The 26,672-nt window shown below is 43.1% G+C and overlaps 1 protein-coding gene and 1 long non-coding RNA gene across 2 annotated transcripts in view; both read left to right on the top strand.

Annotated features, from left to right (window-relative positions):
* Positions 1 to 26,672, top strand: part of LOC117893271 (DNA N6-methyl adenine demethylase) — a 97,890-nt gene that overhangs the window by 51,240 nt on the left and 19,978 nt on the right.
* On the top strand, positions 1,872 to 24,965 carry LOC117893278. Its single transcript, XR_004648802.1, has 3 exons — positions 1,872 to 1,884; positions 19,115 to 19,119; positions 23,983 to 24,965. It is a non-coding gene; the product is annotated as an uncharacterized LOC117893278 (long non-coding RNA).

Raw genomic sequence — 26,672 nt, 5'->3', positions numbered from 1 at the left:
CGCCGCCCAACTCCATGTTTCATGGCCGTGTCCGTGTCCAGGAGGCGTCCCTGCTGACTGCCTGACCTGCTGCGCTGCTGCTGCTGCTGCTGCTGCTGCTGCTGCTGCTGCTGCTGCTGCTGCAGTCCTTGTGTCCTGTCCTGTCCTGTCCCGCGCTAAAACGTTGTTGCTGCGCGAGAGTCGAGGACATTTGCACTTTTATTTTCAGTCGGCGAGACTACTGTTGCCCCAATCCGCGATTGGCAGTGGAGAGTGTCCTGGCACTCGGCTAGGGTATGTCCTCAATGCAAGGCCATGCCGGGTGCAAGTGCAACATTTGTAATTGAACAAAGGAGTTGGGAAAGCAGCGAAAATTGCTGGGGTAGAGGGAAGTTATGGGCTGAAAATTCAACCAAAACTTGAAGCAGCTTAAATGCCGCTTGAAACAACGAGGTACCCGCGCAGTCGACAGCCAAAACTTGGGGAGTTCTTTGTTGCTTTGGCTTTGCCTTTGGCCAGACGCGAAATTTGAATTTTTATGCAGCGTGCAGCAGCAGCAGCAACAACAAGGAGCAGCAGCAGCAGCAGCATGCCACAAAAGTTTGTCGACCCATATACAGTAAGCACACATATTATTCGTACACCACCATCACCCTAGTTTGAACACCTATAACTTGGCGTACGGTCAACGTAAACAGGAAAAGTTAATTTTGTATCAAAGATCAACATATCTACTATATGTTTATGAAAAAAGTTTCTAATTTTCTTCTATGGTATCCTTATAAAAATTAACTTAAGCAAAAAAGACCTTTTTTTCGCACATAAATTATTCGTACAGCCGCCCGATTCCTTAAGTAAAATTAAAATATTAAAGGTAAAATGAACAATGAAAATTTGTGTTTGCTATATTTAGCCTTAATGATAACTAAAAGCCCTAGAAACAATCTTTCCCCCAAGTTATTGATGCCCCATGAATTAATAGTGACCCCCTCCACAAGCAGTACCGGTTGCAATAACTCCCTCGATGTAATGTTGGGCTTCCGTATCCTTTTTTACAAATATTTTTACACAGGCTTCATGGAACTCAAGTTTACTAACCGTAGTGAAAGTTTCAGCTAGTTGCAGTTTTAAATGAGCCAGATTTGATCCAAAAAAGATTAAATTTTGTGTAATTTTTTGGGATGGGTCAAGTTTAACTTCGAATTATGACCAAACGGAATGACACATGGATGCCAATTGTCACTCAAAATAAAGTTTAATACACCCTTTATCATATTTCCATTAAACAAGACCATTCGTGAAGCTCCAGTTAAAAAACAACACAGGTGAAACAATAGGCACCCTCCGAAATGCCATACAGCAGGGACCACCATTTTCTCATCATGGGCTAAATGAACTTTCGCAAGGCCAACCAATCAAAAATCTGTCTTAGATGGACTCTCTAGTCATTATCATTCTCTAGAAATGAATCTGGCCATGGGTTTCTCCAAAAGTCTTCCGGAAAATAAAATTAACATATCTTGAAAAAAATCGTATGGGTCATTGGAGGGTGCCTATTGTTTCACCTGTGTTGTTTTTTTAACTGGAGCTGTACGAATGGCCTTATGTAATGGAAATATGAAAAAGGGTGTATTAAACTTTATTTTGAGTGACAATTGGCATCCATGTGTCATTCCGTTTGGTCATAATTCGAAGTTAAACTTGACCCATCCCAAAAAATTACACAAAATTTAATCTTTTTTGGATCAAATCTGGCTCATTTAAAACTGCAACTAGCTGAAACTTTCACTACGGTTAGTAAACTTGAGTTCCATGAAGCCTGTGTAAAAATATTTGTAAAAAAGGATACGGAAGCCCAACATTACATCGAGGGAGTTATTGCAACCGGTACTGCTTGTGGAGGGGGTCACTATTAATTCATGGGGCATCAATAGCTTGGGGGAAAGATTGTTTCTAGGGCTTTTAGTTATCATAAAGACTAAATATAGCAAACAAAAATTTTCATTGTACAAGTTACCTTTAATATTTGAATTTTACTTAAGGAATCGGACGGCTGTACGAATAATTTATGTGCGAAAAAAAAGGTCGTTTTTGCTTAAGTTAATTTTTATAAGGATACCATAGAAGAAATTTAAAAACTTTTTTCATAAACATACAGTAGATATATTGCTCTTTGATACAAAATTAACTTTTTCGGTTTACGTTGACCGTAGGCCAAGTTATAGGTGTTCAAACTAGGGTGATGGTGGTGTACGAATAATATGTGTGCTTACTGTAAACGTTGGCACTTCAACACCCTCGAATCCCAATCCTGCACTGCCTCTGCCTCTGCCTGCCTGGCTCCCCCCCTGTGGCGGGCGGATACGTGTAATGCAAGTTCAAAGGAGTCACAGTCGGCAGGCGGCAGCAACTGGAACTATTTGGGGCGTCACGTATTCGGATTTGGAATGCAACAACCTGTTGTCGGTGGTGTCGGGCAAGAGCACTCCTCCTGCACCACTGCACCCAGGAGTTGTACAAGAAATTGTTGTTGTGATTCTTTACCTCTTGTTGCTGTTGGTTTATCCTGTGGATATCCTTGAGCTCAAGTGAAAGTCTCTTTGCAGAGCGATGAAAACTTTTCTAATTGCGGGACAATCAATATCCTATTTGGCGAATATCTCTTAGGGGAGGAAGAGCCACGCCACCCACCCCCATTCAATCAGCACTCACCCTCCGGTATGCTCGCGCACACCCCACTCCATCCACCACCCTTACGTGTGTACCTCCCCGCCTCATCCCCCAAGCGATTTTGTTGGCGAAAAGAAGGTGCGGCCCAGGTTAGGAATGTCTAAGGAATGGCCCAAGGGGTGACGGTGGCGGCAAGGTGCACGTAGTACCCACCCCCAAAAATCTATGGAAAGCAACCTTCCCCCAACCCTTAGGAAGAGCAACCCCTCCTCCGCTGACTTCGAGCAACCCCCTTCCATTAGGGCTGGGGGGTTTTCGGGGAATATATTTTTGGGTGGCGCTTTTAACAAACGATAGCAATTTAGAGAGATGCCAGAGGTATGCAAATTTATTGCCGGAAATGTAATTTACAAAATACGCTGCAGGCAAAGTGGAAACCCAGCGCCGTCGACGCTGAAGCCGAAGCCAGCAGTGACGCTGATGGCAGCAGCAGCAGCGGCGGCACCAGCGGCAGCAGCGGCAGCAGCGAGCAGCGTCAGACATTGCAAGCTGTTTTTTGCATTTTCCTTTGTCCTGCTCCTTCTTCCTGTCAGTTTGGTTGTGGGGGAGTGGGAACGGGTACGGGAGAGCGGTAGTGATGAATGTTGAGGTTGGACCCGCACAAAAAACTCAATGGCAAAGGGAAGGAATGAGCGTGGCAGAGGGAGAGCCTTGAAATTGAAGAAGACCAAAACCAAAAACTAAGTGGGAGCTAGCCGATCAGAGGGACCAGAGAGAAAGAGACAGGGAGGGAGCGGAATGGGGAGAGGGGAGCGTGGTGGTGAGAGTGAGCTTGAGTGAGAGTGGGTGGTGGTGGTGGGGCAGCTTACAACGCTTTTACATTACACAAACAATCAATGCAACGCATGCGCCTCACCAGAGTGACAGAGAGAGGTAGAACCGTAAGAGTGGTGAGAGGCGAGCCAGCCCTATGAGTGGAAGAGCAGCATACTGAGAGAGAGAGAGAGAGAGAGAGAGAGAGAGAGAGAGCAGCTGCAGCAACTCTTTCTAGACGCGGAGAAGCGAGGAAAGGCAAATGCAAGCAGCCCCCAAATAGCAAATAATGAGCTGGCAAGGTAAAGCGCGGGCGAGGCGCAAAAAATTAACAAAATAAGAAAATTGGCAAGGCGACCGACCAGACGCTGCAGCCGCCACATAAGATGAACGAGAAAACAGAATGCAGCAAAGCAGAAGATGTGGTAGAAGAAGGAGAAGTAGAAGGGGCAGCAGACGGCAAAAAGTTGATGCTGCTTATGCAAAATGCGCAGCAAAGGGCAGCAGAAGCAGCAGCAGCACCAACAACAACAACAACAACAACAACAACAGCAAGCGCATTGAGCAGGCGAGACAACAAAGAAGACCCCAAGCAGAGGGCCAAAGCACCATTAAGCAGGAGAAAGAAGGGAGGGAGACAGAAGCAGAGACAACGCCAGCAACAGCAACAGAAACAGCGGCAGCGACAGCGACAGCGAGCCGAGCCATGTGCAGCGCAGCGCATATGAAGGAAAAGCCAAAAGGCAAAGCGCAAAAAGAACACCAACGCCAAAGTGCAGCGACTACGACCGAAGCGACCGACAGCGCGCGACCGAAGCAGAAGCAGCTGCTCGACTCGGCCAGTGACAGTGCACAGTGGTCGATCAAGGGCAAAAAGTTGCTATAAAGGAACACATGAGAAAGGGGTCAAAATCAATACAAATAGTATGCAAAGGTATAGCTAAAGGTTATCAAAGCAAGAACAAGGTTCATTTGATGTATATGTTTATGTACCTACAGTATACATAAATAGTAGATATAAATATAATTACCATGTATAAGTAGAATCGAATTCTCAGTACATATTCTACCACATTTCCCATGTCGCATTTGTTTGCGAATCTTTTCCCATATCCAAAACCAATAGTCAATCAATCCCTCTGTCCCACTGTGCAGACTAAGAAAGTGCTAGAGCAAGAGCTGTCCCTACACGTGTATGCACAGGCACATGCATGGCTCTGCAAGAGAATGTGTGTGAGTGTCAGCGCGTTGGCGGCGCAGGAGGCATGGCATGCATAGACATGACTCTGGCCGTGGCTGCGGCTGTGGTTGTTGCTCCTTGCCCTCCGCTCCTGCCCACAACCCTAACCCGAGCGAGCCCCAACGCCGAGCCTGGGCTGCCTGTACTTTTCGCTTTTGGCATTTTGTGGCGATATTCGCGAAATGCGCGCAGCTAACACACTCACACACCCAAGCACAGGGACAGACAAAAGACGAAACAAAGTGCAAGACGCACACGAGAATAATTGAATTTTATTACATTGTTTGGAGAGGCACAACATACAAGAGAGCCAGAGCGACAAAGACCGACAGAGTGAGAGCGAGCGAGAGAGGGAGAGAGTGTATGCAATCCTCCAACATATGCACACAAGTGTATGGATGAATGTGAGGTGTGTGTGTGCGAGTGTGACAGCAACCACCAAGGCTAGCTGCAGCGACGCCAGCGCGACGTCAGCGACAGGCGGCGGCGGTGTCGGCGAGCGCCTCGAAGAGAATAATGACCCCAAAGGCTTGTCGATTGACTGCTATTTTGTGCATGCGTGTGTGTGTGTGTCTGTGTGTGTGTGTGTTCGCGCGCTCTCTCTCTCTCTCTCTCTCCCGCTCTGGCGACACTGCATGCCAGTGTATTAGTGTTGTTGCAGTTTTTGTTGGAAGAAGAGCAAGAAGTAGAAGCAAAGGCAAAAGCAAAAGCAGCAGCGACAGCAGAAGAAGAAGCCGGCATATGCTGCGGCTCCCTCTCTCTCACTCTCTCGCTCTCTGTCTCCTTTTGCCCCACCACCCTCTTGCAGCTGCAGAAAAGAGGTCGATGATGGGTGGGTGGGTGTTGTTGCGTGGTTGAGTGCGGGGTGGAGGGCCTTGTGAAAGGCGTAGACACGGGCGTAGTTGGGGTCCAAAGAGGGGGCTGGCGAGGAATGTTAGAATTCCTTGCAAAAAAAGTCGAGAGCGAAAAACACGTTTCAGTAAAGACAACAAAAGCGAATCGAACCAAAAATAAACAACAAAATGCACAAAGGAAAAAACTCTCACAAAAAAAGAAGAAGGAAATAAGCTCAAGGAAAAAGCAGCAGAGGAAAACCCAAATCAAAATAAATAAACGCAAGACCAACAGCTGCCCCTGGAATTTCCATGTCGTTGTAGTTGTTGTACCCTAGCGGCGAGGGTATTACGATTTCGAGCAGATGTTTGCCAGGCACAAAAAGAAAGGAAGGATCTTCTCATAAGGTGTATTCTTACGACAAGTCAACTGACAATAATCCAGCTCGATGGGTTTCTTGTATCTGCAAGGGTATCCAATTCTTCACGTCGTTCCTTCGCTTTGTTTTGTTTTTTGTCTTTGAGGAAATTATAAAAGCATTTGGCTCTCTGTCTCTTTCCCTTACTCTCGTCTTCACAGATCTCCACCGATGATACTTATTTTTCTCCTTTTATTATTCTTGTTTTTTGGGGGGCTGAAATGGCGAAGCAACTTTGCAAAATCATAATAACAATGATAATAAAAAATAAAATTGCCAACGAAAATTCACTCAGAAAGAGAGAGAAAGACAGAGACGGAGATAGCCCGAGAGCAGCAAAATAATAATAAAACAAAATTGAAATTTGTAATGAAGCTACTTTTTCACTCCACACAGATGCACGCACACACTGCTGTCTCTCTCTCTCTCTCTCTCTCTCTGCGTGTGTGTGTGTGTGTGTGTGTAGGGGGCGGAAATTGCCTGAGAAGAGAGCGAGAGCGCGAGAAGTGGAGTTGTGGGTGTACCGGCCAGCAGGGGCTGGCTTAATGGGTGGCATGAAATATTGCCGGCTAAAGTTTTTTCCCAAATGAGCAAAAGCAAAACAAAAACTCCAACAAAGAGGAAGAGGAAAAGGGAGGCAGCCAGCGAGTGATAGATAGTGTGGAGGGGGGGTCCATGAGGAAGTTAAAGTTAAAGGCAATTCAAGGAAACCAATTTAAATTGAGTTTGATCATCTTCTCCCCCATAACGATGTCCCAATATCAAAATAAATTGCAGCAATATTCCCTCCCCATCCCATTCGAGTTTCCTCGTTAATTCCAATCAGTTTCTATTTGGATTCCAGGGAAATGTTAAGAAATTGGCATATGGCTGCTGAAATTAGAATAATTGGTAGAATTATTATCTATAATACGGAATATTCCTTGTGCAGTCTTTAAAAACTTTTACTCAAATTCCTTCTTATTTGAAAAAATATCCCATTTCAATCTACTTGGGAGATTCATCATCCTGAAAACATTCCCCAAGCAGATCCAATCTTATTAGGATTGAATATCCGTCCTTCAGGCATTCCCCACACAGAAACAGACCCAATCATCGTATCCCAGGAATGTTCCGCCTTATCTAGATGGAAGACTTCTCAGCCGAACCGTAATTTCACCATCTCCTGCCCCCACACCACTCATTCTGCCTATCGCTTTCGCCTATCTAATCGATCTCTTTTTCTGCTCTCCTTCTCGTTTCAGGTAAGTAACTGACTGCTTATCGCGATGCTCTCAAATGCTCCGAACCTAGCCGTAAGTAGCCTGGAAATATGCAACAACAAAGTGGCCGAAAAAAGAGATCAGTTATCAGAATGCCAATTCCCAAGACATACTTTTCCAACAAGAGAATTTCCAACGGCGGGGCACAGAGGCAGACAAGCAAAGAAATTGAAAAGAACTTGACTCAAAGAGAGAGGGCGACAAGAATGAGTTTTTGGGAAGGGGGCGTCGTCGCATTATTGTCGCGTTCAAGGTGTACATCTGCGAGCAAGGTGAGGCATTGCCAGTCCGCGCTCTCTCGGTTCGCTCCACGTGACCCAAAAGAGACTCTTGGGCACAGGAATGCCTCACCTTGTGGATAATACACCTTTGTCGCGTCCATGTCCGCCTTGAAGGGAGCATTTTTTGGAGTTGTTTTTTTTTTCCTTCAGTTTTCCTCTTCGTTGTTGTGGTCTTTCTCTCCTCCTTGCCCTTCTCGCGTTTTCGTTTTCAGTTGTTGTTTTCTTTTGCTGCTGCTACATTTTTTTGTGCCTTTTTCGGTTTACCGCAGTTATTTTTTACTACCTTTTTGCCGTGGCAACCTCACAGACACGCACGCACACACACGTGCGGCTGTAACAAAGAGCTGCTGCGCCGACGGCGACGACGCAGCCAGCTGCGCTGCTTACCGCTCTGCCGGCGTCAGCAATGCCGGTGCCATGAGTGTTTTTCGGCTTGATTCGGCTCTCTCTCACACAGCGCCCATAATGGCGGCAAAACACGTTTTTGCTGCTGGCTTGTCTTCTTCGGCATTTGTGGCTTCGGCTCGGCTCTCCAGCTGGCGCTCGCATGCGCTCTCTCGCAACATTGCTCCACCACCATTACCATTGCCATGCTTAGCCTCAGCCCAGCCCAGCCCAGCCAGCCGCCTCTCACTCACACTTGCACTCAGACTCACACTCACACTACGCCCGAGAGAGACCTCTTGGGGAGGGCAACGTTGCTGCTGCTGCTGCCTTGTCGCCGCCGTTGCCGTTGCTGTTGCCGTCGTCGTCGTCGTCGTCTCTGTCTCTGTATCTTTTACGCTGCTTACACTCCACGTTCAGATTCATTCTGTAAACGCGATTCCTCGAGGACGTAACGTGAAACGTTGGCCAAGCGCGCTCTCCGCCAACTGCTACACAACGGTTACCGAGCGGTTCTTTGTCTCAACACACTGCTCCTGCTCCCCCCAATACTACAACTACAACTACTCCGTCGTAGCCGCAGCCTCAGCCTCAGTCTCAGTCGCCCCCGCGTCGTGCAGCAGCAACAACAACAACGAAAACGGCAGTAACAGCAACGGCAACAGCAACATCATCAGCAGCTGAAGAAGAAGAGTGAGAGAGAGAGAGAGAGAGAGGAAGAGAAAATCGCGTGCTAAAATTGTTGCCCGCGCCCGCCCAGCGTGATAGTTTATCTCTTTGCCCTCACTGTGCGGTGTAGGAGTGTGAGTGTGTGTGCGACCCTCTGCTGTGTGCGTGCGTGTGTGTGCAAGTGTGCCCCCCAATGTGGTTGTGTGTGTGCGTAAATTCTTTAACTAAAATTGATTGTTTATTTCCGTTGTTGCAACACAAAAACAGCAACAACAATGCTTCATAGATAACAAACAAAAATGAAATTTGGGGCAGTTGCCAATTGAAAAAAACAAAATGTGATTTCCTTATCAGAGCAGAGCGCACTAAAACAACAACAACAACAACAACAACAACAAAGAGCAAGAGCAAGAGGGAGATAATAATAGCTATAAATGGTATAAAAATATAGTATATTTGTGTGTTTATGAGGCAATCGGCTCTCGATCGATCATCAACGGAAATAAAATCGAAATTCAAATTTCAAAATGTCATTCCAAAAGCACAAACAAGCCACAAAAACAGCAAAATTGTTCAACAACTAAAACAAAACATAAAAAGAAATACCCTAAATTAAATCAAATAAAAAAGTAATTATTGTGTAAATAAAAGAGATCATCACAAACAATTTAATTGTTTAATTGTGTTGTGGAAGGATAAAGCAAGAAACAACAGCAAAAGAAGAAACAACAAAAATAAATCGTAAATATAAATACAACAGAAAAATATTAAATATTCAATAAATACGTAGTAGGATAATAACATACTGATTATTCCGTGCAATCTATTTCTAAAATAACACAACAAAAACAAAACGAAAGGCCATACAAAACGCATATATTATAGCTGATAACTGAAGAAGAACGCAAAAAAGAGCCAGAATCAAATTGAAAACTGATCAAACTTGCCACAAAGACACACACAACATAACCCCCCCATACAATACCATAAATATCCAAAGCAGCTTTAACTGGGAAATCCTCTTCTTGACAACCGAAACGTGATAAAAAGTAAGTAAGATCCAAGCGATTGCCAGAGCTACCTGGCGGTTATTAAAAATCCATTTGGTTCTCAAGGCAAAGAGCATCAATCACTGAGCGATTTAAGTGAACTTATGCAGATTATTATTGATCGAATTCCACCACCACCACCACCTCGGGGGGTAGAAACCCAAAAGAAATAGGAACACAGGGGGTACTCAATAAAACCACCCTTGAACATAGTTGAGGAATTTCCAAGCAAATTAAGTGGATTTCAAAGAATAAAAAGTACCCTCTACTTGATGAGCTTTTACGTGTAGAAAGGGAACCCAATAAATCTTCTAAATCACTTTGAATTTAAAGATTTGACTTTGTGGAAAGTTTTGGTAATGAAAAGCCAATCCCATGCCCCAAATTAAAATACCAAAAGTCACTGCAGGAGTCGTGACAATGGAGTTTCCTCTCAGATGCAAAGAAGTCGAAGGTTGTTGTGCGGCGGCACTCGAGTATCTCACATTCTGTTTGTCATTCAATGGAACTTCAATCACTCCGGAGACCAAGATATAATCAATAAATGTGCCCCATGTGAAGGCCAAAAGGGGAGGGGAGTGGGAGCGGGGAGCGGAGGTTAGCAGATGGAAGAACAAATAAATCAAAGGAATCAAAAACAACAACAACAGACAGCATTTTGCATTAAAATCAAAGCGAAACGAATCGAAATTGAATTGAAGACAAGATAAATGAAAGAAAAATCAAATAAAGGAAAAAAAGAAACGCTCCCTGGCACTGATTACACTTGCAAAAATCGCTTTGGACATCCGGGAGTACCTTTTTTTTATGAATAAATAGATATGTGAGCCCCCTCAGCCCCCAGGCCGACCCCTGGCTAGTGCTAGTGATTTTGCTTCTATTAATAATTCATTTGCTTAAAGCGGCCATAGCCATGCAATTCGTACATTTTTTGTAATGAATTAATTAAGTTTTTAGCGCGCTGGCAACACCGAAACGAAGCCAAAATATAGAAGAGATTCGCATTATATATTTCGCTCTACTTTATAGATAGTGAATGTTAAGCGTTGCATGACGTGTTGCTGATGATGAGGCATGCACCATGCACCAAGCACCAACGTGCACAGGGCACAACAAACTTGTGCAACACATCTCGCTGCAACAGAGCGAGAAATTAGCTTTACTTTTTCGCAAAAAAAAAAACAAAAAAGATTAGCGGCTGGGACTGGACTGGTGTGGATTGTGGGGAAAGATTTACTTTAGTTTTGGTTTGGGGATAATAACTTATGAGTGATTTGTGCATAGATATCGTGGCAAATCCTATCCTAATACATTCTGTAGACATTTGTTTGAATTCTTTGGAATGTTTTTCAATGAGTTCCTTACTTGAAACTGGGGATTATATTTCCTAGAAATAGTGAGTAATTCCACAATTCTCTGCCACATTACCATACCATGAATCAGTTCCTTTTTATTCATGAATGAATCCATATCTTTGGGGAACTTTTCATTGATAGTATCAGAATGCTTTGAGGCTTTTTCTACATAATTCGCTGAGCTACTTGGCAAATAGGGCTTTCCATTCCCTGCCTGCTTAAGTTGTGATCAAATAATGCCATAAATCCATTAAATATTCTCTCATTTATGTAAAACTTTCTTATTGGAACTTTGATGCCAACAATTTCTTTGATCTCTTCAGCAGCACAAAGGGAATTATTTATTTTTCTTGTTCATTTTCCAGTTTTCAAGAGATTTCCTTTCTGATAAATTCGAAAAGTTTCTTTGGAAAAAGATCAAGAAGCCACAAGCAAAATGAAAGAAAAAGAAAAACAGATTCCTTAATCAGACGGCAGAAATCTAATGAAGAGAAATTGCAAACGGCAACAAACGGGGCAGCAACAATAGCAATGCAACAATGTTGCAGCTGCAACTGTGGCAGGAACTTTATATATTTTCCTTTTCTTTTTTGGGGCAGAGCGGGTGAGGGAGAGGAGCAGGGGGGCCTGGGTACTGACTAATGCAAAATGGCGGGTCGCATAAATTTTTGTTACTCAGCCGCGCGACACATTGTGTGGCAAGAGAAGAAAGAGAACAGCCAGCGAAACACACAGAGAGTGTGAGAGAGAGAGGGAGGGCGGGGAGAGGGGGAGAGAGAGAACAGAATGAAGAGTAGAACAGAAGAAGAAAATAATGGGGCAGAGATGCGAAAACTTTGTTGGAGTCGCCACAAAAGAAGGAAACGAATGGCAAACATGTGGCCGTCGCATCTCTCTCTCTCCCTCTCTCTCCCTCTCTCAACTATGTGTGGCCATGTGTGCATGTCTGTGTGTGTGTGTGTGTGTGAGAGCGAAGCGCAGACAATTAGTTTTATTATGCTTTGTTGCCGAGCTTCGCGCTGAAATGGCACGACATAAAAAAGGCAGAAAAAAAGAAGAGAAGCGATAAAATACAGCACAGCAGAGGGGGAAAGAGGGAGAGATCGTGTTTATATATAGATTTATATGATGTGCATCTTAAAGATACATTTACTACACCGGCAGATACATTTTGTAGCTGCTTCGCACTAATTATTTGTCTGTGATGGATGGCCCAGAGCCAAAATGTTCACAAAGTAACACAAAAAAAACACTGCACTCGGGCGACAGAGATGGCAATAGAGAGGGAGAGAGAGAGAGAGAGAGTGGGAGAATTATGCAGGGCTTGCAACCATAAATATTAATTTATTAGCGTTGCGCAAATTTATCTGCGCAATTTAATTCCTGTTTTATTTTACTTTTTTTTGTGTGCTTTTCGTTCGTGCAAACAAAAGCAGGAAGAAAGTTGCTTAAGGGATGTTGTTGAGGGTGGAGTGGCCAGGAGTCGACTAAGGGTTGCCCTGTAGAAAACAGATAACAAAAGAAGTCTTCGAATATTTATTTATTTTTTGGCCAAAGCTAAAACGTGCACCAAAAGTGCAACAAACTTCACTTGAGCTCTGAAGTAAGTCTGCATATATTTATGCTGTAGATCAGTGATCTGAACTCCACTCCTGGCCAACGTCTTAAGCTGCCTAATAGACCCCGTTTTGTTCGCCCTACAGCAGCACTCTCTCAATGTACACGTATTTATGCGTAGCGGCGTATTTGGCCGCGACTCAAGTTGCGAACAAAAGCCAAAAGGATATCACTGCGGAGGGGGGAGGGGGCAAAAGACGTGCCACATACATACGCACATGTGTGTGTGTGTGTGTGTGTGTGTGCCTGTGTGTGTGCGTGGCATAACAAAGATTAATGACCAAAAGGCAAAGGGCTGTGCAGCCCCGACTCTCCGACTCGACTCTCCGACTTCAACTGCGTTTCGGCTGCGGCTCATCGCACACATCGCAGCACAAAGGCAATAAAAACATAATAAATTACCATATCAAGTATACGTACTCCCCGCCGCACACTCCCCACTCCACCCAATCTCCTTGGCCAGCATTTCCGCGTGTGCGAATTTATCGTCTCGGGGACTACCACCAAGTACCTTGAGATCTATTTCTCTCTCCCCCCCCAGTTCGGTTTTTCCTGCCCTACCAAAAAAACTTTTCCACACATGATTTATGCAATTCAATTCATAAAACTTCGCTCTCTCTCTCTCTCTCTCTCTCTCAGCTGCCACGCCTTCGTTTTCTATCAGGGAATTCTCCTTTAGCAATTTTCTGCAATTTTTTAAGTCACTTTTTTGGTCTTTTTCTCTGCTCAAACTGTCATAAATTCTTTTTTTTCTAGCATCCAAAAAGTTTTCTCTCGGAAACAAAGTTTTGCCCAGCTTATAAATCCATGTAAAAGTTTTTGCATACGTAACTTTTTGTTGTTTTTGTTGTTGTTGCTCGCTGCAGCAACAAACAATTATGATGGCACAAACAACAACAACAACCACACATTTTTGGCAATCAACTGCCACATGTCTCGCTCTCTCGCTCTCTCTGTCTCTCTATAAAATTCTCACCTAGCGCTCTCTCTTGAGAGGAAACTCATTAAAGCAACAAAAAGAGTGAGAGCTGGATCTAACCCTTTGGGCAAAGTTCTATTTCAGGTTTTCTGTCTAATCGAAATTTCTTATCAACCCTTTTTTCCCCCTGTGTGTGCCCCAACCCTCATTAATCTCACCTAGGTCTTGCAGCTGTTCCTATCATTGCCTTAGGGGAATTTTCCCACAAATCCCATTTTCCACCAGCTCAGCTGCATATGAGTTTGGTTTCTGTTTCCCAACGGATAGGATAGTTTTGCCACAAGTCTCCCTGGCTTCAGCCGAGATTTGTAATCTAAATTGATTGGCTTTCCTCTGAGTGGAATTCTCCGCTTTAATTACTTCATTATGCGCACACACGACTTGGAGTTATTTGAGGGAATTAATTATGTTTCTTGGAGCTTAGTTTTCGAATGCAAATAGCCTGACGAAAGGCTCATTTTTTCCACCAACGTAACACACTTTCCCAACAGAAAATTATCAAAAAATAAAGTTAGCAGCAAACTCCATTCAATAAAAGTTAAATACGCAATAAATCAGCCACTAAACACGCTACAGAAACACGAAAATGGAATGCCTGACATTTGAGCAGCAGAAAGGAATAAAAGCCAAGGAAAAACCCAACCAATGTTCGCTTCTGCCTTTCGCCGAAAAAAGTGTGTGTGTTTTTGGCAAATTGTTCATTACAAAACAGGCATTGGGAAAATACAAATTTTCCGGCATTAAATTTAATTTATACATAAATTAAAGTTTGCTTCGTGCAGATCATTAGAGGTACACAACAGCAACAACAAATAAAAACAAACAGAAGACTGGGGAAGCGTTCGAATTCATGTGAGAAAGTCTGCCGTGGCAGCTGCTGCTGCTGCTGCTGCATGTGGCATTTGTTGCAGTTGGATAACAAACCCAAAAATTTGTTGGTTGCATGTCTGAAGAAGCAGCGAGAGGCAGGGAGGGCAGCCAGGAAACGTGTTAACGTAATTTTCAGCAAAGTTTTGAATGGAAATGCTGCAACAAATGTGTAAATTATTGATTGAATATGCCATGGAAATGTTTATAATTATTTTGAAAATTGTTTGATGATTGAAAAATCCACTCGGCCATTAAAAATGCTTTCAAAATAGATAATCAGAAGACAGCTGAAAGCCAAAGAGGCGACACTTGGCCCCCAAATTCCCTGACGTTTTCAATTAGCATTTGAAAGAAATTTGAACAATGTTGCATGCCCCCCAAAGCAGAACCTTTTTGTCTCTCTCTCTGCTCGAAATGCAAATGTTGACAATTTTTGGGCGCAAGGCATGTAAATATTTCTTTGGCAACAGACGGGAAAATAAAATGCGAGTCAACTAATTTTAGAATGGGAAATGTGATAGAAAACATTGTGCGAGTATTCCCGCGCATTCCCAATAAACGTTTATCTAATGCGCCCAAATATAAATCATTGGCAACGAGCTGATAGCAGGAGGAGTCCGCACAAAACAGAACCATAAATAATGCCACGATAGTTGCCCCAGAAAGCCCCATGCCCCAATACTCGCCCAACAGATAAACCCACACACACAGAGAGAGGAGAGAGAGGAGAGAGAATCCCAGAAAGTACTTACTGCGGGCCACTAAATCATCAGCGAGAATCCAAATGAATACTTTCAGACATCATATCTGTGTGGCATTCATTATGTTCGTATTTTTGCTGAGGTATCTAGGTTTAGTTTTGCATTTATTGGCATCTCCGACACAATGCGAACAGCCACAGAGCACACAGCACACAGCACACGCTCTCAAGGAAGCCGATGTATCTCTGTATCTCCACAAAAGTATCTATAGAAAGTTGTCCCCGCAAACCAGTTTGCCACCAATACCTGTCGCGCATTCGGGGGGCATTTATGCCGCACGTTTTCTTATATTTACATTTAATTTAAGTTTCTCAAAAAGTATTCAAATTACCCGGACAAATGTACACGTACTTCAGCCATGTGTATCTATGTATCTCCAAGATAGATGTCTGTAAAATATGCGACTATCTCTCCGTCTCTCCGTCTCTGTTGTAATCGCTAGAAAACAATTTTCATGTAATCTAGGACATTGTCATAAATTACAGCAATTTCGAGAGCCATTTTCAACTGCCAACAACTGCTTCTTGTGTCCAAACATACATTTATATATGTATATTTATATACACACATATATCTAAGACACACAGAGAGTTAGTTGCAAACGACCCAAGTAAAGGCCTTAATAGGTAATTATCTAAAATTTATTACGCTGCCTTTCGCTTATTATGGCCAACGACCAGAGGAAGGTTTGGGGCCCAGCACAACAATTCCGACCTCATGCTAAGCCTTTGCAATACCTTTGGGAAAGGAATTATTCAGAGAAAAGTAATGGAAATTAGAGCTTAAAAAGGGAGACAAATATAAACAAGAGTTCTTTGAAATATTCCCAAAAAGTAGCTGCCGCTTTTATATAGAAATAATCCCTTAAATATGTTTCAACATTTAAAATCAATTTGCAATTTGGCCCACAAATATGAGCAACTATTTTTCCAAGGCAAAAATATATTCGCCCAACCAATAAATAAGATAAACAATATTTGTTATCTCTCAATCGTTGCTGATACGAAACAAATAACCATGATGATAAAAAAAGTAGAGAACCGAAAGAAATAATACCCACTCGGCACCCACAATCTCACCTCTGAGTCACCTCCAGAGTTGAGAGTCCAAAAACACACACAACAAATTGATGAAGTTTATGACAATCGAGTGGAAATATTTCCGCCAACCATGTGCTTGCAGAAATCTTAATTACTTGAAAGTGCGAAAAGGCAATAACAGATGGTATCAGTGCTGGGGGAAATTCAATGCGAATCGAAATGTGTCACGGCCAGGGGCAGAGGCAGAGGCAGAGGTGCCAATGTGGATGGGTCACGCCTTTGTTTACTTTGGAGTTCCATTATCTTCTGAGCATTTCTTTTGCATGTCCAAATGTATTTCAATATTAAATGGAATGCTTAATTTTTTCTATAATTCTTCTGCAATTTCGAGTGTTCCTTTGGGTTCTCTTTGGGTCTGGTCTCTCTCTGGCCAAAGAGTTCACTTGGGTTTAAGTGCATTTTAGCCATTTTTATTTGCACTTTGCTGTGCGTGCTTGTTGTTTGTTTGTTTGCCTTGTTTCTTAGACTTTTGCCATTATACACCGACACTTTTTCATATCCTGTCTGCTGCCTGTCCTCTCCTCTCTCTCTCCTCTCCTCTCTGTCGCGTTCCAGTCTGACGGGGCCCGTCGTTGTCTGATGTGAGAAATGCGGCTCCATGACTTGGCTAAAAACCGAAAAAGCGTGCAAAAAGGAAAGAAGACTGCAAAAAAAAAGCCAACTAAACTATGTATGCAAAGAGCGAAGGAGGGAGGGGGCAGGCAGTGGGATGGAGGGCTAAAAAAACGTACAGGAAAAGTGCACAAACAATGGCCAAAAGCGCTAACAAGCAGCAACCTCTCTCCCTCCCCTCTCTCTCTCTCTCTCTCTCTCTCTCTCTGTGTATTTACCTCTCTTTTCTGTGTGTATCTGTGTTCCTGTCATAGCTTTGGGCCTGAAGTACAATTTGTCAGCGGCTGTGGCCATGAATCGGGTCAGGTGTCAATACAACAGACAGCAACAAAAAGCAGAAACTAAGCGCAAAATCTGCCTTGGTGCGGCACCGGCTCCGAGATACATTTGTATCTATGCATCTGCCAGCTACTTTAATGCACTTTCAGCGCTCAACGTCAATATGTCAAATTGATAAAGCGGCAGCGCTCGGCAACGTGTTCGCAAAAAGCAAAATAGAGAGGCAAAAATTACAAGCTAAGTGTTTTTTTTTTGCATTTGGCAAAGGCAGCGATGAGCAGGGGAAGGAGACGCTTGCAGCAGGAGGCAGGCGGAGTCTCTCGGTCTGGAGTGCCCTTTCGTTGCGGCCAGAGTGTGTTGCCACAGCACTCTCTCTCAGTCTCCAGTCTCCAGTCGCTGCCACAAGCCCCATGATAACTGCAAACGATTATCGAGTGTGTGTGTCTCGAGTGCAGATACAAATGGAGTACAGCCAACAGATACAAATATCGATAAATGCTTTTGGGTGTAAGAGCAAGACTTCTAATCAGCACTTCTTAGCGCAGGTGTTAGCCGATTGTCCGTGTAATCTAGGCACGGGAAATGTTTATGCACTTATCGCTGCTGAAGTGTTCTTTAGAAGCAATTTATCTGGCCAGATATGACAACTGTTTGCACTAAATATTGGCTTAAAAAAAGATAAACCAGACAGGGAAGAGCACAATGGCCATTTACTTTCAATTATTAGGCTTCCATTTCATTAAAATAAACTTAGGAATCTCTTTCTAGCTGATTTATGACTTTATTCAAAATGTTTCATCTGCCTTTTGGGATTCCCCAGCTCCCTGCTGGCCTTATCCGATGCCCAACACCTGTGACAGCAATTGCATTTAAATGGCAGATTTAAATGGAGAGAAATATTTCTGGTGCTCACACCAAAAATATACAAAATTAAAGCAAACACCAGACAGACGACACAGAATTTTTGACTTTTCTCTCCAGCTGATATTCCCTCGCCTCTGTGGTGTTTTCTCCCTTTCTCTGGCTGCGTACTCTGGGGCTGTATTTTCTGCTTTATGTCGAGCCAATATTGACATTCGTTTATTAAAATTCCAGCAGTGGGGAGGCCAAAGACGAGTCACGGCATGGCATGGGGCAAGACCCTAGAAGATGCTGCAGCGAGTGGAGGGGAAGCTTGGGGAAATGTCATGTTTGCATATGTAAATGTATCTCCCTCTGCGACGCAGGGATAGGGCAATATTTGCTTTTAATTTTTGCTTTGTTTAAACTGCAGTTTAATTTTATTTTCCACACAAATATTGCCAGCAAATTGGAGACGAACAAGCAATCTAAATTGAAGACCAAAAAGCAAAATAAACACGAACAGAGAGTTACAGCTGCAGCTGCAGATACTCCCGCTTACATCTGCAGATTGTAGATACTTTGTAGTCAATACGGGCCACTGGCTGCCATCAGACTTCAAATTTAATTGACACATTTCTTTTGGCCATTTCCTTGGCTGTGGCATTTTTCTCCTCCACCTCCCCTGCTCTCCTTTTTGGCGAAAATAGTTTCTTTCCACATGAGCAACAATTTTCACATACCACTTCGGCAGACAGCAAAAAGCGAAATAAATTTTCATTTAACGGCAAGGGGCTGGGGGCGCCGTGCCAGTTGCAGTTGCACTCAAAAAATAACAAATGTCTGGGCTACAAAAGCCAGCAACAACAAATAAACATTCTGCAACAACAACAAAATTCAAGTGACAATCACACAAAAATTGCAATAACAACGCAAATAAACTTTCAACTTTATGGTTTCTTCATTTGCATTCGCTTTTAATTAAATTCAAGTGACAACACGACAAATGGCCAATCAAAAGGGATTGTGTGTGGCACAGAGAAATATACGCTCAAGAGAGTGCCAGTGTTGTGCAGGTCCATGAGAAAATAAGTGTTGAGAGAGAACGTGAAAGAGTTGGAGCTCTTTTTGAGTGTTTTCTATGAGTTTCGCTCTAGCTTTTGTTCGTTTTATGCTTTAACTTTTAGCATCAGTGTTGCATAGGCAAAGAGTGTTGGTAAAGCATCCTTTTGTAGCTGTCTCTTGTGTGCGAGGTAGCCTAGCATTCCTGACATTTTATTAGCAACTCTTTTTTGTTTTGTTTTCGCATATTTTGCATATTTGATTCGTGTTACTATTTCTATTTGTGTTTCTATTTTCTATGTCTCGTTGCCGCTCTCCGCACCCCACAAATAAAGTTTTCGTGCAACATTCACATACATAAATAAATAATTTGTTGATGATGTTTGGGGGGGAATTCATTCTTGTTATTTACATTTATTAATATTTATTTTTCTACTGATTCTTTCTCGCTCTTTCTTCTTTTTGGTGCGCCTGGCAACAAATGAGCGTCTTATTTATATTTTGATTAACATTTGGCTCTTCTTTTGTTGCTTGCTGATTGATTTTCCTCTTTGTTGTGTACAGGAAATGGGGAAATATAAAAGAGCAAAACTCTAATTAGGCCTTAAAGAGGGCCCGGTCTGTGCAGGGCAGGGATCTGCCTGCATTAAATTCCATGAAAGTCCAAGTCATTGGCTGATTGGCAACTAAAACGAAACAGGAAATGCCATTAGCCAGAGTCCGAGTCGGAGCAGCAGCAATCATTCGTTGATGTTGATGGGCAGTGAATTTTATTCCAGAAAATTAGGGCGAAATTTCCACATCAATTAGTGAAAATTTGGACATGGTACAAGACAGGGGGAAATGGCAGGCAAAAATAGATTCAACAAAGTTTTTGCTAAAAGTTTCAGTGCTGAAAACGGACTGAAAAGTGTGTGTGGAAAAACCCCTTCGATTATTTCTTTGCTGACAATTCTTTTTGTTTCCCACTAAAAATTCTATAAAAAATGCCAATAAATTCGCTAGAATTTCCCGCCACAGAGAGAGGAGTCCTCCATCCATTGCAACGCCGAAAGTGCAGTTGAGGCGCGAGCGATGCAGGAATAATTGATTCTGCTCATCGGGCCGCAGCGAATGAGAGGCGGCGGCAGGCAGGCGGCTATAAAAGTGTCCATGAGAAGGCCAAGGCAACGCCTTGGGTCCCGATGGGCAAACACCTTGATAGTGTTTTTGTCGGGGTCTTCTTTGGGTTTTTATGCATTCCATGAACGAGTGGCAGGGGGCAGGGGCAGGGGCAAGCAGCATTCGTGGCAAGGCATTCGATCGTCCGAGGCCTTGTGTCGGGGTCACGTAGACTCCATTTATATCAAATTATCTTACCATAATAATGAATTGTTGGCAATTATAGGCATTATCGTTATTTATGGCCACGAAAGCCGTGTGTATTCTCCATGTACATAAGCCTCATTCCTCCCCACAATCTCTTTGCATCTTCACGACAAGTGGACGAGCGACGAGCGACGAGCCGGAGCCCTTAAGCCTCCCCGAGTAGACATAAAAGTAAATCTAATTAAATGAAAACGCTTCGCTCTGGGCCATAAACAATGGCCCCAGCTCCAGCTCCAGCTCCAATGCTTAATTGCCTTTGGGCTAGAAAGAGAGCGACAGTTGCTCTCCATTCAATTCGATTGCTTGTGTGAGTCACTCGTAATTGGCAACTTCCGACGAACAAGACGGACTTAATGAAATGTCTTCTCGAATCTTTGGCATTGAACGTACAGCCAGCTAATTGTGTGTAACATTAATTGGCCTAGATTCAATACGATTCCCTGCCTGACGATAAGGTGCCTGAGTTGCCTGGGGGGGTGGCCATGCCATTAAGAAAATTCTCTATTGGGTAATATGATGTATGATATTGAAACCGTTGGAGGTCTTAAGCCGCGGCCTTATGCCATTGATAAGAAAAATCTTCTCTCACGCCAACATCCTTTGGCTCGTAGAGACACACACTGCAGATCAGGGCAGAGGCAGCGGCAGAATCGTGGCAGAAGATGAGTCAGAGACGTGTCAGGGGAAGAGGCCTCTGCCACTGCGCGAAGCAGAGTGTGAATGAGAGAATGTGTAAAAGCAACAAAAGCTGCTGGACAGGGTGGGTTTAGCCACACAATCGGATCGCAATTTGGTGATCAGATAGATATGGTCATTCCCTACGGAATGGCGTTTTAGTTTTCTTTTATCTTTAAAATTGTAGATTTGGGAGGTTTTCGCCCTTTTGCGGGGGCGGAAGAGGGCGTGGCTCATTTTTGAAATACACTTGTAACAGTGTGAGCATACAGAAGTCTGGATGCAAAATTTGGTGGCTCTAGCTTTTATGGGTGAGATCCAGGCGCTCAACAAGACGGACGGACAGACGGACAGACGGACAGACAGACATGGCTCAATGACTCGGCTATTGATGCTGATCAAGAATATATATAAAAACGTTTCCTTCTGTGCGTTACATACAACCGTTATGTGCACAAATACAATATACCCTATTTACTCTTCGAGTACCGGGTATAAAAACTACTCACACGCATGACTCGAAACTGTTGCTGGAAGATTGAGCAAAGGGAGGGGAAGTACCACCAAGAATTACCTTTATTGAAGGTTTATTTCCCACCCAGAAAAGTGACTAAAATTACGAGTTTCTGTGGAAGTTGTTATAAAAAATATAACAGAGTGTGTCTCTCCATTTATTGCCTCGCTTCGTTCGTGTATGGGAAGTACTTTATCTTAATAAGGAAGAAACGCAGTAAATGCTGTGGGAAAGTCTTTCCTGATATCATTAGAGCGTTAGCGTTAGGCCCTGCCTCAAGGGAAGTCGTTAATATAAAATATGAATGGCTTTTGAATAAGTTTTTATGGCTTCATTGATTGCATCTTCAGAGGCAAAACTGAGACAGAGACAGAGACACAGAGAGAGAGAGAGATGCCGAGATAGAATGATTTACGATCGTTGGGATCGTTAAAGTCAGTTTCACTCGAAAAACGGAAATAGAACTCGTTTCATAAAAAACACTTTGCATTTTGGCAGCGACACTCGAGGGCACACAGAGGGCATACAAAAACACACAAATTAAAATTGAAATTAAAATAAAATAAAAGCAAACAAAGAGAGACAGGGGACAGTGCAAAGCGAAGAAACAGAGAGGAAATTCCATATAAAATAGGAGCAGAGCTAACAAAACAAAAGGGCATTCAAAAGAAGACAAAAGCAAACAATAAAAAAAGCAAAAGAAGAATGAAAGAAAAAACACAGCAGAAGAGAGGGCAAGAGAGAGGCAGGCAAATGTCGAATTAAAATTAATGTCGAGTTAATCGAGTTTTGTTGTTGCTGCTGCTGCTGGCTGCTGCTGCTGGCTGCTGCTCGTTCGCTCTCTTTTTTTCTCTCTTTATTTTGTTTTGTAAACGAACAAAGAAGTGGGAGAGCAAGAAGATGCAGACGAAGACGAAGGCGCGCAAGATGAATAACGAAAAAGAATCTGATTCTCAATCTGAAAGCAGTTTGTCTTCTTCCCCCATTGCTTGCCCTGCCTCGCTCCCACTCTTGTGTGAGTACAGCCTCCGGTTGGAGAGCCTGTTTATGCTCCTGACAACAGCGCTCCCTCCCTGTCCCTCTCCCGCTCTCTCGCTCGGTGTGTGTCTGCGCAGCCGCAGCAGCAGTGGGCATTGTACTGCTTCAAGGATAACCACTCCGCGCAGAGGCTGCTCTGGCTCTGACTTCGCTCCTTTGTGCGACCCTTCGACTGTGGCCTTCGACGGCTCAGGGCCCATCATAAATTGCAATCAATTACCGCCGTCAAGGAAACTGGAATTTAAATCCACCAAAAATATATTTAATAAAACCAAAAACTGTTTCCTATTGATTTCACTTTACCCACATTTATCCGTGTACAACTTTTACTAATTAACTCGTTTTTCTCTCTCTCTTTCGCTTTCCTTTGCAGGTAAGTTCTGTGCACTTAACCCAAATCGATGGCTACGTCAGGAGGAGGGAGGAAATCAGGCTAACAAGACAAGTCACTTAATGGCTGTCGCCATTAAACTGAATTTTGTGGATGCCCCACAGATGGGGCATGATCTTATTTTGGGACATTGTTTGTAATGCTGTGCAGGAAGTACACAAATCCTCTATACATTCTTAGGGATACAACAACTCTATCCATCTTGAACTCAAGCTAAAGTTTTCCCAACGTTCAAGCTAGATAGTCCTCTTGGAAGTGTATGACTTGCCTCGGCCATCATCCTTGGGCCAACATTTCCTTTTCGTTTTCTGTCTTTTGTTTTGTTTTTTGGGGCCAATTAGCGAAACGAGTTTCTGCTGTGCAAGAAAAAATAAGACACAGAAAGAAAACATTTCCGCAAAATAAATAAAGTAAAGTAAAGTAAAATAAAGGAAAGGAAAGGAGTGAAGAGCGGGGAATGTTGGTTGGTTGGTGGAGTGAAAGAAGGCTAAAACCAGCTGGCCGAATCGAGTGTGTGAGTGATTCATGCGTTTACTTTGTTTTTTTCCTCCATTTAACACGCTCCACAACCCCCAGGGCCGGGCAATCAGGTTCCCCTCCGCTTCACTCCCACTCCCACTCGTACTCGCAGTCGCTGTCGCTCTTGCTCCTCCAGTAAATCCGCTTCGTTTGCAGAGGCAAGATAATGAGGCAGGCCGTAAGGAAATTAAATACAGTGATTAAGTAACTTAATGACGTGGGATAAGCCTCGAAACAAAAAATGTAAGCCGCAGAGCAGTGGATGAGATGAGATGATGCGATAGATAGTAGCTTGGGGGAGGCTGCAAGATTTGACTGTAATCCCCATCGAGTGTTTAGGGGAAAATTTCATTGCTCTAGGATCTGATTTGTATCCAAGAATAGAGGGGGAAGTGCTTTACAGTTTAAACTACTTAAAATCCGATTGTTATCCAAATGAGACGTGGAGCACTTCAGATTGATGGACGATCTAAGCTCTTAATAGAACCCCATTTGATATGCCACTTAACTTCACTTCAACCCCTCTGCGGAGTACTCTGCTTTGTACTCCACTCGCTTATGCCAAAAGTTCATTTCAGTTCTTGTTTTTTGGCGGTCACTGAACTCCCACACACTTCTTCTTTTGGTTCAACTTCTGCTTTTGCCTCATTTGCATTTTAGAACAGCTATTTAATTGCGTTTAATTAGACTCGAAATCATTATGGATAATTAAGAACTATTTTGCATTCTTTTCATACACTTTGCGTTTGCGCTTAGTTGAATTTTTAATCTCAAAACTCTTCAAAGGCAACAACCTTATAAAATAAATTATGCATGACTCGCAATATGATTTAGATTTATTAAGGCACACAATTCTTGACTGATTGTCGCATAAATTCTCATTTCGAGCACACTGATGACGAGATCAGAGTGAATTCTGCTGCCTAAAATGTATTTCATTTTGTTTCGATTTCAATGATAAATTATTCATAAACGAATCCAAAATTAAATCGTATATTTTAAGCCAGTTCAATGAACTAAAAGTAGGCAACATTTTCATTATTATTTGGCTTAAAACAAACAGCGGGAACGAAGAGAGCTCCAAGAGCTGGACTGGAGGATTAGAGGCAGCAGAAGAGTACTCGAAACGGGCACAAGCAAATACCCGTAATGCGAAATAATTCGCCTCGTTTTTTTTTCAACTGAGAATCAAATATGTGGAATGGAGCTGTGGAGATGGGTGTGTCAGGTGGTGGCTGGATGGATGATTGCTTGCCGATTATCGACTCATTTGCATACACACACACACACACACACACTCGTGGAAGTTAATGAAATTTCTCAAATATTCATTTGAGGGGATAAAGTCTTCGATGGGTGTTTGTGACTAGCATACTGAATAGTCTCGCTGGCAGCAGAGGTATTACTCGTAAATGGAGAAGCTCCTCGACTTAGTCTGCTGTCGAGTGGGTACTGAAGGTGACTGCAATGAAAGTGGATCAACTGCTACCCTAACTGTGTCAGGGTAGAAAGCATGAGGTTGATTTATGGCATTTGCTATGGCATTAAATGCGAGACAATAGCTGGCAGGGTGGAACATTGTATACCCTCTTGAGTGAAACGAATTGAACATTTATAAATCTCCATAATCTTAACCCTTGAGTGAATAATTGAATAATTATCTCTTTAAAGTTTCTTACATTAATTCTCTATCCGACCAAAAAACCGAGTGAAACCTTTTGCATACTCTATGCTTAGGGTTACCAGGCAAACACACTCACACACGCAACACGTATTTGTGTTTGTGTTTGTATGTAAAACACTTTAAACGTGTTTTCATTCTGACTTGTTTGCTTTGCTCTTTACCTTCCTTTTTTACTTGTTGTTGTACCACTTACTACACTGTGCAACTACAACTACAGCGGCAACCCTTTTCTCATTTTCGGTTTTAGTTGTTGTTGCTGTGTGTGCTTGGTTGTTGTAAAAAATTATATTTATTTTTGCATTAAGCACGAGGTCAATTAACCTCATGCCGCGGCGCGAGTTCAATAAACGGAAAGCACACATACACATCACACAGCACATAGCAGAGAGAGAGAGAGCGGGAACGGAAGAGAAGAGAGTGCTGTGCTGAACAGTGAAGAGCGCAAGCAAAACTTTAAAGTTGAAACCCAAGGCACATGGGAATAGCGGGTGAGGTTATGTCACTCACTCAGGGAGCTACGCTTTTGCCGCTCTCGCTCACCCACACCTTCTCTTTCACATTACTTGCTTTCAACTACAGCTCTCAATCCACATACGCTCACGCATACAAATTTAAACCACATTCACAGTGCAAAACGAAAGAAAAAACACAAAATGTGCTGTTGTGACGTCGCTGACATTTTGCACAGTTACAACAACAGCGTTGGCAGCGAACGACATTCGCATTTTTGTGTACAAATGTAAATTGAGTCATTTGGTTGTAGCACCACAGCACGCCCCTTCCCCTGCTCTGCCGTTGCAGTCATGTTAGAGTTGTTTTTGCGATTGTTATTTCTGTTATGCACTTGACAACCGACAGATAGAGAGAGAGAGACGGGGACAGCGCAACAACCAAAGCTCATTCATCAACACGTTGCTTTTGTATGTGCGAGCTTAGCCAAAGGCCAGGCAGCAGCAGCAGCAGCGTGTGTGTGAGGGGGAGAGGCAATGTCATTGATACGTTACACCGCTCTCTCTCTCTCTGGAAATCAAACTCTGCCGCTCACGTGCTGCTGTTGCTGCTGCTGTTTTTGCTCTTTTTTGCATGCCCTTGGAGAAAGGACACAACAGATAGAATATCAACGATTCCCATTCCCTCTCGCTTAATTGGCATTTTTTGTATACAAAAGTTAATTGTAGAACCCCTTTTTTTTTGCTGATTCTATTTTTGTATTAATTCATTAATTTTGTTAGGTTGTTTGGCCGTTGCCAAGCACAACAAAAAAAGCAAGAATGAAAATGTTTATTCGTTGTTTATTTTTTGCTCAACCTGGTAACCGGTAACCGATGGCCGGCACATGTACAACACAAACAGGGAGTCAGAGCAGCAGCACAGGTGTGCAAAATGATTGTAAATCAATAAAGCAGCCA

Source organism: Drosophila subobscura, chromosome J, assembly GCF_008121235.1.
Source record: "Drosophila subobscura isolate 14011-0131.10 chromosome J, UCBerk_Dsub_1.0, whole genome shotgun sequence".
NCBI lineage: Eukaryota > Metazoa > Arthropoda > Insecta > Diptera > Drosophilidae > Drosophila > Drosophila subobscura.
The sequence above is the reverse complement of the archived record's forward strand: the minus strand, read 5'-3'. Positions and strand labels throughout refer to the sequence as shown.